At 38.6% G+C, this 13,891-nt stretch overlaps 1 protein-coding gene across 2 annotated transcripts in view; it reads right to left on the minus strand.

The window, feature by feature from the left end:
- knockout (Stork-head domain-containing protein knockout) overlaps positions 1 to 13,570 on the minus strand; it is an 80,427-nt gene extending 66,857 nt beyond the window's left edge. For both annotated transcript variants that reach the window (XM_011304996.1, XM_011304995.1), the window contains exon 1: positions 12,839 to 13,570. The gene's annotated coding sequence lies outside the window, so the exon portion shown is untranslated. The remainder of the gene's footprint in view (positions 1 to 12,838) is intronic.
- Between the last annotated feature and the right edge of the window lie 321 nt (positions 13,571 to 13,891).

Here is a 13,891-nt window from a genome sequence, read left to right on the forward strand (position 1 = left end):
AGTGCACAGGGTACATTCAAGTACTCAATGAGTACAATCCAAACCAACAAAAAAAAGTTAGATTTTTCAAACTTCGATGCCAACTTCACATAGCTGAAATCACTGGATGTACTTGGAAAAAGTGAATTATCACTGGAGAAAAAAAGAAAGAAAAATCCTGAGGTATGTTCCCTGAATGGAGTACGTAGGGGCATTTTCTAGGTCGTGGACGGTAAACGCAAAGGTCGTCGGTTGTCACACGGAGTAACGAGAGGATTCCCCATCGGGAAGGACTTGTTACACACGAAGGAGAAAGTATACACTATTTTCTCATCCGTTTTGTGATGTTGATTTTATAAACTGCATGAAGATACCACGAGTGCCCCCCGGTGCGCCACGCAGACGCACTAGGTCTCAATTAATAGGGGAATACCAGTACTCGTGCTATAGGTTTAAATCTCATCAGGTATCTGTCCACCGGAAATGGAGAATGATCCATTAATTTTACGGTCATCACAGTATTTTTATTATGAAAGTTTCTTGGGTCTTTCTCTTGACCGCCCCCTACTAGCCCCCTACCCACCCCATCGGTCACTCTCGGTTATTTGTGGAGTTATTTATTGTTAATTGACTCAATGTCAACCGGATCGATGCATCATTGGGTGTCGGCGCAACGAGAGTCCGCGATATTTCCTCTCGTTACACCTGCAATTGCCACGAGAGTACGTACCACGTGGTGACGTTCCTCCTGTCGCAATGAGAGAAATTATTTTGAAAAATTCTTCTCCTATCATTGGAAAAACCACTATTTACCGGATGTTAGAAATTCTAGTTCTGATCAAGTGAAGATTCATTGGAAAAGTCGAAACTTTTTTCGATCCCAGAATTTCTCATTCTAAATTCAATAGATTAAATAATTAATCATCAACAATTAATTGAATAATTGAGTAATTAATACTTAATTGCATAATTGATCCCTGCTGTTGAAAAACGTGGAATTTCTGGGGAATAATTTGAGAGAAGAATTTTTTCTGGGTGTTGATGTGAAAAATGGCGAGAAAAAATGTTGAAGGGGATTTAGTGTGGGCGCGAAAAAAATTCACACGGTGGTTTTTATTTACCGTGCGATCTCGAGATTCACGGATGATCGATTCGCTTCGTGCGATATAGCGTCAAGTGCGATATCGATCTCTCCACGCGTCGGAGGTTAGAGAGAAGTAAGTGAAAAAAACGGCATCAAGCCACAGTGTATAAAACTAATCTCCCAGATCTGAAGGAGCTTCGAGTCTAACAATGCCTAATTAAATAACAATTAAAGAGCACCGAGTGACGGCTCTGGCTAATTTTCCAACAATGCTCGTGCCAACGTGCTGGTAATTATCCCTGTCTCTTCAGGATTATAACCGAGGACACGAAACCCGGTGCAGACCGGAAGAGGAACGAGAAAATTTCGTGAAAGTCCTTGGAGTTGCCTCGAGAATAATAACTTTTTAAAAATCCGTTATTACTATTTCCCGAAAGGTTGTCATTTTCATTTGGCGTTATATCAGCCTATTATATATTTTTATATTATATATTATATTTAATGAACCGATTTTTTTTTAATTACGTCAAATAACCCAAGTAATTAAGAGCTATAAATTTCATGTGATACGATTTTCCGATTATTAATCGACTTTTTTTGGATTTAAAATTGATAATCTTGAGAGTTCTAAAAATATTCGCTTTAGTCGTTGATAGGTCTCATCAATAATGAAATTTAACAGCTGATGGACGTGATTGATTGACGCCAGCATGGCCCAGATCGAGTCTATCTTCTCTCGGCACTTAAAAATTCTTTTCCATAATTACAACAAGCCTCACCGATAACAAGAATCAGGAGAAAATCCACCCGAATAAGTATAAATGATCCGAAGAATTTGCAGTGAGTTTCTTGCAATTAGAGTGCACCTATTAAGTCGAGGAGGAATTTTTAAAGGCCTAGACATTGTGTCCAGGAGTTGTGACAGCATTGTCCAGTGAATTACAAGAGACTATGGGAGGGGACATCTCAAAAACTTTCTATCTGTCGAGACGGACACGCGACCCCTTGGTGTTGGCTCATGTTGGCTACATCATCTGACCGACTGTCTCCTCCTGGTGGCTACACTCAATCCACCGGACACGTGCCTAAATGTCAGGAAGGAAAGTCCAGGTATAGTGGCCAGTTCAACTCAATCCTCGGTGCACACTTTAGAAATCCAAATTTTTTTCTTGGAGGTACTTCAGGCATTTTTATGAAAAGTCACCTTCACCGATTTTTCCAATCTCCTCCATTTTCACAACTTATTCATTCATTATTTCCACAATTTTTTTTATAAATTCAACACCAGTTATTGTCCACAACTTGTGAGTCTTCATGATTTTTTTGTTTTATCATTAATCAATGGCTCATTAATTCGGACAGTCGTGCGATTTTTTAAAATTGAGAAACATTTTTGCGAGGGAATATATAATTCAAATATTTCCGGATTGAGAAATCATTTCTAAAATGTCGATCATTTGTATTTTCATCAAATATGTGGCCAATTTCTCTTCGTGGGCAGTACAATCTCCATAACTGTGTTAAATCGAGATAAATCTCTTGATGATGGATAATTAACCCATATCCAAAAAGAGGCGAGTATCAATCTGCTGTCAAGTGAGTGATTACCAAAATCCCCAAAACCGGAGCACTCGCAACTCCTAAACTTCCTTCATCATCTCGGGCCCATTAACCACCGAGATCGAGTACAATCGAGCCTGATCAGTCCCATTCCTCGAGTCTATTACACACAACTCCAAAAGGTGAAACCTCTCGCAATCCCATGGCAAGTAAACAACTCCAAAAATGAAAAGACTAAAAATGTAACGAACAATATCACGAAAATAACGCGAGCTCTTATAAATATTATTGAATTTATAAAAATTCAATGTCAAAACGTCATAATTGCACTCAATCAATCATTCCCCAAAAAATTGAAGAACAAATTTTTCTGACGCATTAATTCCGTAGGAATTGGTGATGGATCCTCAATTTTAATCTCGATGTATGTAATTTCAGCAGAGATTATTTTCCCTGTGTAATTATCACAATTGTCGGAGTATCGTACATATTTATCACTCGATCCAAAAATGGAGTCGTCCAACGCCCTCGTTACACCCGGGGGTTACGCAAAAGCCGTAGCATGGCGATGACACCGTAAAAGGACTTAGTGTTGTCCCTTGAATGAAGAAGTTCACTGGTGTGAGACAACTGAGATACTTATTCGGTGCTTTTTGAGTTGAGAACCTTTGGAATTCAGGTTCTTACTGGTTTGAAGATCCTCCGCGACTCTTGGGTGGCAACAGTGCGCTCCAGGCTCCACCGACTAACCCATTAAATCAACCCCGACCGGAGGCAATCCGGGTTTGAATTCCTTCCGAGACCTTGGAGATCCTCCGTGTCGTTTTCCTCCTCGAAATCCATTGAAATCGCCACTCCATTGATCGCCAGGTGCCCAAGGGGCACCGGTTCGCCAGTGGTTCACCACCAAAACATTCCAGAAATATTTTTTAAATTGCCTCTATCGCTCCCCGCTAATGTAAGCATGTGTATTTTTCACTGAATCAACTTTCCACCTGTAATTATTCCTCGTAAAGTATAATTTACCGCGGGTTTTCCGTCAGTTTCACTCAATTGCCGTCAATTTTCCTCTCCCCGCAGACAAAATTCCCGTTGCGCACGTTCGGTAATTTTAGGTTTAAATTCAATTTACTGTTGTCTTCTGGGTGTGTTCGAACAATGTCGCATTGAAAAATGAGACCATTTGAATGTCAATTGCTCAAGGAGAAAAAACGGAGGAATAATTACCGCACTAAAAATCCAATTGTTCTTCTAAATTCTCAAGTTCTTGAGATATCAGATATCACAATAATTGCTGTTACCTGAATATTTAAATAAAAACATGACAGCGAGTTTTACTGTCACATCCGGCGGATCTTCCCATAAAAAAAAACGGATAATTGTCCCGACGTATGTAAATAACCCACATGTCCACAACCATTTCTCCAGAATTCCGTAATTTTCCCGCAAACTTGAAAAATCCGTTAGACGAAAAAAAAATGGGAGGAAAGACGCGTAATAAAATGTATTTCCGGATTGGCGAGTTCCCGATACACACCGATGGATATTATCATTTTAAAACTGTCACGAATGAGGGAAGTGCCCCACGGTCCCATGACATCGATTCACGTCGATAAACGAACGGATCGTGACGGAATCGACGGGTTCTATCCGCAAAGTACTATTTTTTTTTCCTCTATATTCACTATAATTTTTTCTCTCCCTCTCATTGGTGCGATACACATCGCGTCGTGGGGTTCATCCGCTGAAGAGGATCGTGACGCGACCCAATTACCCCACAAGTACTCCATGTAATAATTGCACCGATGATTTTGTGTTATCGATTGGGATTCAATCCCGACAACTCGGAATTACTATTGCTGATGCACGTTATTACCGTTGGGCTCATTGAAATCTCGAGGTTCTGAAGAATGAGAGCGTGTGATACGCATCCGTTCGAACTCCATCGATCGATTTTTTATCATCGCCAATCGGTCAATTGATTATTACAAAATCGGTGTTAATACGGATAAAATAACCAGCGAACTAAAACTATAAGACTAATATTTTTCCTTTCGATTTACTTTTATTGCACAGGAAATTTAACCTGAATTTATCGCGAAGTTTATGCGATCTGGGATATTAAATAAGTTTAAAGTGCGAAGGCGGTAATTATTCGATTTTTCTATCCTTGAAAAAGGATTGACCATTGGGACTAATTCCAATGGGCGAAAAATTCTCATTATGAAATGGTTTTGTTTTTCAATGCAGCATTGTTCGAACACTCCCGCAAGGCGATGATCATTCTACTTCAAATTACTGTACTTGCGCAACTATTGCTCATAGTTATCCAACGCAATCCCAGACCTCAGACACTTCTTTATGGATATTCTTCAGTTGTATCGTTACGGTACAAAAGTGGATTGAAGTTGCGTTGCGCAAGTGTATTGGAACGAGTGAATAATTGGGACAGCGTTATCACTAAATGACACGATAAATAAACAAAGGCAACTAAACCGTCCAAGTCGAACTAAATTTTCTATCCTCATTCGTATTTCATATTTCATCATTCATTAATTAAAATTTCTTATTTAAAATTTTTTCATCGATATTCGCGTCAAACTTTCCGCAGAAGTGAACGAAAAATTTCCTCGAGTAATTACATCTCATATTATATAATAAATATAATCAATAAATATGTAAATATATATTCACATATTTTAAATATATATTTAACATATAAATTATTATTGCAAACATTATTTTGGAAATTATTGTGTCACTGAAATTCGCGGTTACGGAACCCTCGAGTGGTACTTAGATTTTCTCATTGCAGATGTTTCATGACCCCCCTCCCGCCCCTCCCCTTCCCCTTTCATGGTAAGTCATGATTCAAACCGTTGTATTCACTATTTTCTTTGTATATAAGGTCAAAGCCCACTTTCTTGCCGACTAGGCAGTAGCAAGACAGCCACAGGATCACCCGGGGAAGAGTGTATATGTTACTCCTGTCCCGGTTGTCTCGTCGACGTTGTTCTCCCCTTTCTTCCCCGGGAGGTAATGGCTTCCCATAAAAGCGGATCGCATTCTCACGATCGCATGTGCTTCTAACATTGCACATACGATGGCCCACACATTCACCCTCGAAAAACAATACCGAGATAATAATTCAATAAGACTACATGCGGATAAATATTCAGCAGTAATTCTCCGGGTGATTCGGATAATCGGGGGAATTGAAAATATTCCTTCAAAATTTCTGGGCAGATGATACGAAATTTCACGGCATTTGTTTTGTCTTAAAATGTTAATTACAAATGTCAAAGTGGCTGATTAAATTGGGAAAGGGATAAATTTCAATCTATGATGGGCCCCGCGATATATTTGTCGGCTGAGGCCCCTTTCATCCATCATCAACGGTTTGTCGTTTGAGTAATTCTCTCTGGAGACTCGCGATGAAAGTGAATGGGAGTTTTTTTTTTATCTAATTAGTGTTTTTAATTGAGTGGGCAGCGGATGGTTTGACGGTTTGTTTTGAGTTTTTAGTGGGGACAATTGCGTAATTACATCAGATTAAGTCGGATTTTGATGCTTGGAATTACTTTGTGGTATCATTTGATCTGGTTGAAAATATTTATGTTAATATCCGTATCAGGCGAGAGATTTTATATTAATCTTAAATCCGGTATTAAATTTATTCTCAAATTTCCAGTTTAGAAAAAATACTGGATAATTCGGTAAATTCTCAGATTGATTCGCGGAAAATTTACAATTTTAGCGGGGGTTTATCCATTTACTATTAATGATTGATAATGACAGTTGACAGATTGTCATTGAGATGATAGGTGAATGGTACATGAATAAGACGAGTTTATCGAAGCTCTTGAGCACAACCCGCGTGTGGGAAAATGTTATTGAAATTCCTGGCGAGGACGAGAGGTATTGCGGGGGTACCCGTTAGGAGGCTTCAAGGATATCCTGTGTCGCGTGCAAGCGAGAAGTATGAATTACATCAGCTGATTCGCTTTCACGAATGCCTACCCCTGGAGTACCTCTCCCGTCATCCCCTGGTAAAAATAAATTTTTTCACAAATTACCCCCGCCCAACCGGTGGATAATGCCTGATCCCCATGGATTTTTCTCAAACAATCATCCGAGATAATTAACTGTTTCGTTAGTGAGAGAGACTTTTATAGTAAAAGTTTAATTATTCTTCGCGTACAATGTACATAATTAACTTGGTTGTAATTAAGGATCTGGTTTCAGTTTCTGTCGTTCCCACCGGAAGCTCGGGGAGATAATAAAGAAGGTTCTTGGGTCATTCAGACTATTTTTGGAAGAGGGGGTACATGAGATATTGGTGTGCAATGAAATTAACGCGGGGGTTTATAAAAGTCAGCTGTACTATAAATAATATTTTTATGAAGACCTTTTTCCCTTGTGTACCCAGAAAAAAATTTCAATTTCAATAAATCAAAAATAATAATTTATTATAGAATTATTATTAATGATAAAAATTTGTATTTATCAATTGAAACAAAAAAAAAATCGATAGATTCGATTTTTTTCAATTTTCAGTTGAATTAATCAATTTTCCAGAAATTTCACTCAGACTTTCTAATAAAAATTTTTTAAAAATCTATATAGCAATCATTTAGTCCGTCAGATATTGTCTGAATATTCCCCTGGAAATGAGCAATCCCGCAATACCTAAAATCTCCCCCCAAAAAAAGTGAAACCCATAACCCCGAAATACCGACTTTACGTAAATCCCCCCTCAATCAAGCACCCACGAAAAAAGACACCGCCAGCTCTTACTTTTTTCACCTCTGAATTATGATTTCGAAATGCCAGTGACGTTGTTGTCCCATGTATGCACAAAGGAGAGCGTATTACACAAAGGAAAAAAACAGAGAATTAAAAAAAAAAGAATTTAAATAAAAAATTGCCAAAAAAAAAAAAAGAAGTGCAAGGCGCCGCCATTGTGAATGAAAATAATTGCGACGGCGCGGCTCACGGGACCCCGGGTCGCGTGTAATTTATATCATGCCATCTCTTCAGGGTGATGGGAGGGGGCAGGAGGGGGGAGAGAGGGGGGAGGGGTACCTACGAGGTTATTAATGTCGACGAAGAGGATGGCGAAGAGCTTTCACGACGCCAGCGCCACAGCATCACGATTGCCTTATTTCGTTCGACAATTTTTGCTTTATCATATTTTCCCATTTTCCCCCTTCCCCCTCCCCGGGGGCCCGATGTAATGAAGTTCGATATTCAGATGCCTCTCTCGTGCACCCGCCGGGGATTAATTACACGGTAAATATTTAATATTGCCAGGTGATGCATTCGACTACATCCGATCGATGTGAAACTCGTCGATTTTTTTTCCCCCTTGAGTTTTGGTATTTTTATAATTTTTGAAAATCTCTTATGAATAATTGATGGGGGGGATTAGAATTATAGTAAACAGATAAATTAGACTCTGATTAGACGGCAGGTCTCTGACGGTTTTTTCCGCGGAGAGTGCGTGCTCACTCTCGCTTTTTTCAAGTTGAAGAGATTGGAGGCTTATAAAAAAAAGCAAGTTGGTGACTTATAAGGAGGATGCATCGGGAGATGAAAGATTACTCAGGAAAAGAATGAAAGTAAATACGTGTAGAAAGTGCGGTACGACAATGATTGTTTTCCAACGGTTAATGACGAAATGGGTAACGAAAATTATCATTAATGCACAGGTGGGTTAATTGTGCCGGCTTCTTATTTCTCTTTTGCTTTCGCAGTGTGACTTACACCATTGGGTAGTTTACCTTCATTTATCGGTGTATGAGCACCAGGTGTGTTGATTAACCGGAGATTGGGGAAATGTTTAACGATGGTTTTGGTAAAAGTTGGGCGTATTTACATTCTTTTTGGAAAATTACACACGTGCTCTTTTTTTTTCAAATTTCACTTATTTCCGAGAGTTTTTCGTATTTTAACTAATAAAATTTTCATTTTTCGTTCTACGTGGAAAAAAATCATTAGCCGTTAATAATTGTTCAAAATAATGAGAGATTATTTCCATAACGAGTTTAACGATGTCCATTGAATCGAGAAGCGACATTGAAAATGTAACGGTTAATATTGAATAAAAATAAATAAAATCCTGACAGTAATAATCTGTCGTCTAGTATTTTGAGATTATTAGATTCCCATTCGCGAATTTTTTCGTGATGCCCAAAGTGGTGGATACAAATTTGCTCCACTTTTGCGCAAGATTCAGCATCAAGATTGCCGAACAACTCGTATCACATTGGCTCGGTAACAAGCGACGTTAGGCATATAATGAAATACGTGATTCATCTCGGTGAAATCCTGTATGTGTGTTACAACTTGCGCTAGTACGTGTGTTGTGTGTAAAAACTATTTGGAGTCGTTTTCGCCTTCTTTCAATCTACAAAACCCCTCCACCTTGAATTTCTTCATGAGTCAGTTTTTCAGCTGCTCATTTTTAATTAAAAAACTTTCAAATCCACTAAATTGGCACGTCATGCCCAACCCCTTAATTACGACCGACTGGTGGAATTTCCCATTCAACGAAAAGAAAATCCCCCAAAATTCACTCCGTATTTTTTTTTTCATTTTTAATTCTGTTTTTGGATAATTTCTGCGCATTTTTACTCCGTGTATTTTTTAAATAATTGTCCCGCATTTTGTTGGCAAACACGTGATCATTATCGCGACTCGGATTAATTACACAGCCCCACGCTAATGTACTCATCTCAAAATCCTATTCTCTACAAAATCCATACAAACACTTATGATGAAGCGGATGCGATTTGTAATTACATACTCGAGTGCTCTTCCTCCCACGCGTCTAAATGAGTGCAGAAAAAATTCATTATTCTGGTTAATTTTTCTCCTTTTTCTTGAATCACCGGGTAATTTCTACTTTCCCACTTAGGCTCGACAATGAAAGTGTTTCTTTTTCTGTGGCTTTGGGTCATGGATTTAGAAATTAAGGGTTCCACCATGTAGAACTAATCACACACTACTATTTACGTAAAAAATACATGATATTTCCGCGAATTCTTTTTTCACGTTAATTATAATCTTTAAATTTTGATGGATATCACGAAATAAAAGGAGTGGAAAGTGAATTCCCCCGATCTCCGAAAAATAATCATTCATTTTTATCACCCAAAAAACCATCATAATCATTGTCCTATTTTTCTGAGTCAAAAATCCGTTTTGGAAAAATGTAAAGAAACATTTTTGTTTATCGAGAAATTTCTTTTCAAGCATGAGAACCATTTTCCTCCGTGTGGGTTCTTTCACTCGAGATTTAAAGTGGGTGATAAGGAAATGGACAGAGTTTTCGGTAGAAGAAATGTTTGAAGGAGATAACAAGCGGTTTCGTGTGACAATTGTCCCCTGTCAGTGGTTACTACAGTTGTCCAAGAGTACCTCGACCATATCCAGTCTGTAATGTCGACTACCGGTTCTCATACCCAATTGGATGTGCCCATAAACCATCGCGCACCTCATTCTCACTGACATCACCTCAAAACTCATCCTCATATATTTTTCTAAAATCTAAACGCGTAGGTGAAATTACGAATAGCAGTTGGCTCCCTTGCCTATTAGCCTCCTTTGATTTCGAATGACTCTGAGAAACTCTCCGCGTGAATGTGCGAGGTTTCGATTCTAATACGGGGACTTTACACCCAAGAAAATCAAGGATTCAACAATTTTATTGAGAAAAAAGAATTATTCTCCCGAAAATTCACTTGACTCTATCAATTTTCACCGATGAAAAATGACTAATGAATTCCTTGAATATTCTATTAATTATTTATTTCAATTTTTTGTAAGAAATTCCACAGAAATTTAATCTTCACCGGAAAAGGGTGGAATTTTTATCCGGCCAGGTGTTCTACTTGATTTTCCTGCGGCGTCAGGTTAAATTAAAGAACAAATTATTCTTCGAACCGAATAAGTGAGCCCTACAGACGCATGTATTCTTATCTCGATTCAGAGTAGTGGGATAACTCGAAACGTAAAAAAAGGGAAAAATGATCGTGGGAGTTGAGGACGAGTACCTTGGATGACTCCGTCGTCCCCTCAACGTCATCCACATCCTGGATTTACGCTCGAGTTGTCGTGTTTTTGCCCTGAAATACAGTCAGTAACCCGGAGTGCTACCTCACCATCACCGGTCTCTTTAATTTCTCACATCTCACTCTCGACATAACCGCTGTATCATTCCAAACACAAACCCCCACTCATTCAGTCAATAGATGTTTGTTGATCAATAGAGCCATCCATTCGTTCTAGTCTTCAATTTCCACACCAAAGAGTAAATAAACTGTGGGATGGGGTCAAGATTTTTCGGATATTAAAAAAGAAATTAAAATTTATGCCCCTTTTTTCAAAAGACTCCTAACCAAATTCGATGTTTATTGTCATTAAATTTTTGATCCCGAAAATTTAGGATAAAGGCTTGCTTTAAATTCTCGAAAAAAAAATTAATTTGTGAATGTCCAATTTCTCCTGGTACACACTATATCGTTGATCCCCTATTTTCTCTTATTTTGACAAGTCTACATGTATTAATTTCTATCGCCTCATTTCAATTTAATGAAGCTCATTTATTTTCATACCCACGTGCACTTCAATTGGTGTCAGGAGTGGGATTTCAAGCCAATGTACTTCAATATTTTATCCTCGAAATTCGAAGGAGACATTTTCAAATGGAAAATATCAAATTTCTCAATTCAGCGAGACGGTAATTCTCATCCAAAGAATTCATACGCACTTTGAAACGCAAATGACTTAATCTGTCGGTTCGGCAATTGGTCGGAAACTTTCGAAATACTGACCGATTAATTATCCACATTTCCCTGATTTGCATAATGTTTCAATCCACAAAAAAATTTCATAACAGTGAAACATCCTGTGATTAATTGTCATGAAAACTCATGAACCAGTCTTATAAAACAATTCTCACTCACACGATATCTCAAATGAATTCATTATGCCACAATTCGTTTTCCTAATAAAAATAACAAATCAGGGAACTTGTGCGTGAAAGTTATGAATTCATTTGGATTTCCTGCTGAAATTTCTCAGCTTCCAGCGAATTCAACATCTGTGAGAATTATTGAGTCATTCATTATTCGAGTGAATTATTAATTTTCTAATAAGAAAATTCTCAATAATTTTCCAATTGAAACGGACTAATTCGATCAGCACTAGTTCAATTATTTCGTAATAAAACTAAATGAGCATGAGACCCCAGATATTTATTAATTATTGATAAAAATTCCACCATTGTTTAACCGTTAATTAATCACAGAATCAACCTGGAGAATTCCATAAATTAATCCTCAATTTGTTATTCGTATTTCCCGTGAAATAAAAATAACAAACCATCAACGTGAAAGTTTTATACAATAACTCCTGGGTTGTCGGCATGCGCCTCGGATACACCAGAATGATTACACAATTAGTCCTCGGTGGTTAAAAACCCAAAATGAAAAAGAAATATCCACGACCTCGTCCTTCCGACACCAGTAATTTTATTGATCACGTTTAAAGACATGACGTAACGATGCGACAGGAGTGAAAAGCCTAGTACCGTCAATAGGACATTTGTAGAAAATAAGTATCTTCTCGTCGACAAGGCCGACTTCCGTCACGGTTGACGAATCCATTTGATCGCAAAACTATCGATTTTTCTATTACACTGATACAATAATTTATTGCCAGCGGAATTCGTTAATAAATAAAAAATGATTCACCCCATGTGTAAAAAATCTGACGAAATCTAATATCTCAGAATCTGTGAAGAATATCAATATTTTTCTCAGAACCTTTTTTGGAGAGTGCAATGAGCTCCAGAAAAAAGGTAATTATGAAAATGATGCTATTACTCATAGATTCGGTGATATTCGCTTTATCATTTCAATTTTAGTGGCGCCACTAACAAAAAAATTTTCATAAAAACAAATGACGATATTTTCATGTTCCCGCCATGACATTGGGAGCTTCCAGGAATTCCCCAGAAACGTGAAATTCCACGAACCCGTTAACCCCTCAAAAGTCCTTCCGTAAAACCCACCGAAAAATGACTTAACAGTATAACAAATACCCTTATTCCACGAGTAAATAAAAAAAGTCGAGGTCGACACGTGTGAATTCCACGCTAACCTCCCCCCAAATACCAACGAAACATGTACAAAATATTTCACCACTCACCGAATAAAAACGTGATATCCAAGGTTCAGCACTCTTTAAAAAAACCGTTCAATCACAAATGTTTAATATCTTTTATGGAAGTCAACATCCTCTCGATTCCACCACTTCACTAGTTACTCCAAAAAGGGGAGTAATTGAGACACGTTGAGAAACCAAGTCGAAACTCCCCACTGTGAAAAACCACTGCAAAGGCGAAAACCTCGAAAGTCTGTCCCTTCAAGTTTTTTCCCCTCCCCACCCCTCTCGATAAGAACAAAGAAGTTGAGAGCGAGAGAATTTGCAGTCCCTCTTCAGTCCTTGAAGACGTATCTCTCTTTATTTATTTTTTTCGTTTTTCAAATACCTTTCCTCCGTAACCTCCCGACAGGGGTCCTCTCCCGAGGGTAACCCACCAAACGAGTTCACGAAATTCTCCCAAGATGCACCGAAAACATCATCTCAACTTGACGATTCACCCGGGTGTATTTACTCAAATAAAAGCGTATATACCCCACATCACACGCGACTTTGTCTTTGTTCACTTGTTATTATCGTGAGTGGAGAATATTTGAATCGTTATGGACGGTTTGTTGATTAAACTGAGGGATTTTGGGTAGTAGTTACGGAGCGGCGCGCGCGATGTGAAGGCCTCGGTTGTCGGGAACGAACTGAGGCTTGTGTGCAGCTGTGAGTCTTGGCTGAGTGCCGGCTAAAGCTGAACTGGGAAAACTGGCTTGAGTGCTGGTGCCCGGTTTTGCTCTTTCGCGTTTGCTGTGGGGGCTGTGAGTTCCTCAGCCACTACCCAACCAACTTGCCTCTGGTTTCGCCTTCGTAGTAGTGATGGCTCAGTGTTGGGGGCTTTTTCAATGGTGGGGCAATGCGCTTTGCCGGCACAACCTGGGGTGCCACACTCTGGGGCACTGACACACACTTGTACCACCATCCTCCACAGCTCCTGCATTTTCATCACATTCATCGATTATTCTCAATATTTTTCAACTATATCGGTATATACTATACATGGTGATATCCATCCATCACTGGGCAGATGTATTCCCGCCAAAAATATTTCAT

This window comes from Fopius arisanus, unplaced genomic scaffold (assembly GCF_000806365.1).
Source record: "Fopius arisanus strain USDA-PBARC FA_bdor unplaced genomic scaffold, ASM80636v1 scaffold00040, whole genome shotgun sequence".
Classification (NCBI taxonomy): Eukaryota; Metazoa; Arthropoda; class Insecta; order Hymenoptera; family Braconidae; genus Fopius; species Fopius arisanus.